At 37.6% G+C, this 3,995-nt stretch overlaps 1 pseudogene; it reads right to left on the reverse strand.

Moving 5' to 3' along the window:
- Nucleotides 1–2,617: 2,617 nt before the first annotated feature.
- On the reverse strand, nucleotides 2,618–3,473 carry LOC118982655 (histone H3.3C-like; annotated as a pseudogene).
- Nucleotides 3,474–3,995: the final 522 nt, after the last annotated feature.

Consider the following 3,995-nt stretch of genomic DNA (forward strand, 5'->3'; position numbering starts at 1 on the left):
CAGCCGGGGCTCAAGGTATTCTTTAAGAGAATACCTTGAATATGATCTGTCCCTCCTGCCCCCAAAGTTTTGTGGTGAGCTTTATAGCTCTCAAGTCATCTTGACATTGAAGTGTCTAGTGCGGAGCTTGGAATGTTTTTTGTATAAAGTACAGATAATAACTATTTATGTCCTTGAAGACCATATAGTCTCTGTTGCATGTATTCAAATCTGCCATTGTACATGAGAGCATCCATAAACAGTACATTTAAAAATGGGCATGGCTGTGTTATAATAAAACTTGATTTGTAGGCATCAAATTTTGAACTTTACATGAATTCCATGTTTTATAAAGGTTAGTCTTCTTTCGCTTTTTTTTCGATTGTTTAGAAAAATGTAAAACCCTTTCTTAGTTTGCAGGTTTACAAAAAACAAGTAGCAATTTAAATTTGGATTACAAGTGATCAGGGGGAGAAACAAAACTTGCTTATGACTAACTAGCGAGAACTGGCCAAAAAAGTGTGTGTGTGAGTAGATGGAGCCAGGTGAAAAGGTTGTTTCAGCTTTCACAGCCTGGTCTTTTTGTGTATTTTGCTGATTCTACTATTCCAGAAAGCACAATTTCAGTTGAAATAGGTTTGAGAAAGGAAACTGTTGAATTTTGTGGGTCTAGGTTTGTATATTGCAACCAGAATGTGTGTGAGGAAGCACTCTGTGAAATAGGACTGCAAAGGTACAGGTTCATAATTTCGTAAATTGTTGATAAGTTAACCTACAGGGTCCAGCACAAACAATGCCCCCTTTTTATTATAAAATCTTTCATTATAAAGCCATAAGCATGTAATTCTGTAACATAACAATATCACACTCAATCTCACCATATGACATTTTAGGTGAAATATTCAAATTAAAGCTATAAGTTATTACCCTACCAACCACACTCAAGCAGGCCTTACTTCTGCCAGACCCTGCAGTTTCACTGTTTCAGTTGACATCCTTCTGGATCTGTTCCATGAAATCTTCCAAACTAGTAGTTCTGTTTATTGGCTAAATTAGTAATGATACACGTATCCCTAGTAGTGCAGTTAGGGCTTATAGATTAAATGTGCACAGAATCCCCAAATCTTACAGGCTCCGCAGCATCTCATGTCCTCTGGCAACAATAATGAGGTCCTCAAGGTTCAGTGATAAGCAAAAGACATACCCATTAACTTTAGTTCCTATCTAATATTATTTTACTCATGTCACAATTAGCAATTTTATTGTTTCTGATGAGATACATGGAGATACAGAAATGGGCAGCCATTGTTGTTGCCCCTCCCCCCATTTGCAAACCTCTCCCTCTGCAATTGAGGTAACTTCCTGGGGATTTGAAGAGCTTGTGCCTTTCTTTCTACCTTCATCTTTTTTCTTTTCACACTTTCAAGAGACAGACATTAAGAGAAAAATGTTAAAAAGCAATTGCACACATAGGGAAAATTAGAAAAAGACCATGCATGCCCAGGGGAAGGCTCAAAAAAGGCATGAGAATACCTAAGTTTGCATTTCAGGCTGATCCTTGGTAGAGAGAAAGCATGCGCGCGCACACACACACATACACACAACCCCCCCCCCCCCCCCCCAAATCAAAACNCCCCCCCCCCCCCCCCCGCCCCAAATCAAAACCAAAACCAACAAAAAATCCCCAAACCAACAAAAAAACCTGGCAAGGCCTGGGGAATGAAAATAATCTAATTTCCAGAATTACCACATTATTAGATTAAAATGTCCAGTGTTAAAAAAATAATGAGATATAAAAACCCAGGGAAATATGGTCCATTCAAAGAAAAATAATAAGTCAATTAAAACTGTTCTTGAAAATATACTAGAGAAGGACTTTAAACAACTCTTTCAAAGATGCCTAAAGTACTAAAGGAAGATGTGGAATAAAGTCCAAAAGTGTTTTTTGAACAAAATAGAAATATCTATAAAGACATAAAAAACCTAAAAAAAAAAGAAAATTTCTGGATCATTATATTATAGTAATTAAAATTGAACCATTTATTAGAGGGATTCAAAGGCAATTAAAAGAAAGAATCAACAGGAACTAGCATAAAGGACCCATGGACAACAACTAAGGGGGGGTGGGAATACGAGGGAGGTGGGGAGCACGGGGGTGGGTTGGGTGTGCTGAGGTGGGATGGGAGTAAAAGACAGAAAACTGTACTTGAACAATAATTAAATTTAAAAAAAGATAAAAAAAGAAAGACTCAGTGAACTTAATATAAGACAATGAAAATTATCAAGTCTGAGAAACAGAAAAAACAGAGAATAACCCCTGACTGGTGTGACTCAGCTGGTTGGGTGTTGTCCTGAAAAGTAAAGTGTCACAGGTTTGATTCGTGGTGAGGGCAGATGCATAGGTTGTGGGTTCAGTCCCCAGTTGGCACATGTACGAGAGGCAACTGATCCATGTTTCTTTCTCACATCAATGTTGTTCTCCCTCCCTTTTCCTCTCTAAAAAATAAATAAATAAAATTTAAAAACAGTTTAATGTATTTTAATAACAAACTTGCAGGAACAGCACAGAAGACAGACAACATTAAAAACATACTTGCATGTAGGACAACTCAGAAAAGTATAGTGAATGTATGAATCTATTGTATGATAAAAATGCTACAAACACCATTTAGTTGCCATCAATAAGAAATTTACTTGTTTTAAAAAAATCCAAATGCTGGCATTGTCCAGAAAAATTTAACAGGTTTATTTATATTGTTATAAAGTTTAACTGCTTGAAACTTGTTCACTGAAACACCTTGACTTGCATTAATGCTTTATGTCCCTGCATTTATATTAAAAATATTCACACACAAATGAAAATAGAAAAATGGCCAATACATGATTTATGTCCCCTATTTTCCACTTGTAATCATATACTTAGGTACTTTTTGACCCCATGGAAAAAAATCTAACATTCAGAACTACCAATAACAAGAAGAAGATAATTTTTTTAAAAGAATGAAATGTTTCCCATCATAGTGGATTCTTAAGCATGTTCTCCATGCATATGGCGTGCTAGCTGGATGTCTTTTGGCATAATTGTTACACATTTGGCATGGATAGCACACAGGCTGGTGTCTTCGAAAAGGCCAACCAGATAGGCCTCACTTGCCTCCTGCACTTTGGAAGCGCAGATCTGTTTTGAAGTCCTGAGCAATTTCTCTCACCAGACACTGGAAGGGAAGTTTGAGAATCAGAAGTTCAGTGGACTTCTGATAACGTCTAATTTCACAAAGTGCCACAGTACCAGGCCTGTAATTATGAGGTTTCTTCACCCCTCCAGTAGAGGGTGCACTCTTGCGAGTGGCTTTGGTAGCCAGTTGCTTCCTCCATGCTTTACTAGCGGTCAATTTGTGGGCAATCTGCTTTGTATGAGCCATAGTATAGGGACCTTTTTACTTACCCCCTTTCTCCTTTGGCTGGAGCTCAGTGAGCTGGAGGAGGTGCTGGCATTAGAGTGACAGTGGCTGCAAAACAATTGAAATAAAATCTTAAAAAAAAAGAAAGAAAAAAGATTGAAGAATAGTGAGCAGAGTCTAAGGGACCTGTGGAGAACTGTCAAGTGGGTGAACATGTACATCATGGAAATCCCAGAAAGAGAAGAGAGAAAAAGGGACAGGGACAGTATTTGAAGAAACAGTAGCTGAAAACCTCCCATACTGGATAAAACACATGAGTATAAGCATCCAAGAAGCTCCATGAAGTCCAAATAAAATGAACCAAAGATATCCACACTGAGAAACATTATAACCAAACTATTAACAGACAGTTTCAAAGGAAGAATATATTTTTTGTGCATGTGTGTGTTATAATTATTTATTTATTTTATTTAATTCTTATTCAAGTACAGTTTTCTGTCTTATATTCCCTGCCCTGCCCCCCCAGTGCTCCCCACCTCCCTCCCATTTCCACCCCCACCTTAATTATTGTCCATGTGCCCTCTATACTTATTCGTGTGAGTTTTTCCCCTTTTC

The sequence above is a fragment of the Sturnira hondurensis genome, unplaced genomic scaffold (assembly GCF_014824575.4).
Source record: "Sturnira hondurensis isolate 20B ecotype Veracruz unplaced genomic scaffold, ASM1482457v3 Scaffold0025484, whole genome shotgun sequence".
Taxonomy (NCBI): Eukaryota; Metazoa; Chordata; class Mammalia; order Chiroptera; family Phyllostomidae; genus Sturnira; species Sturnira hondurensis.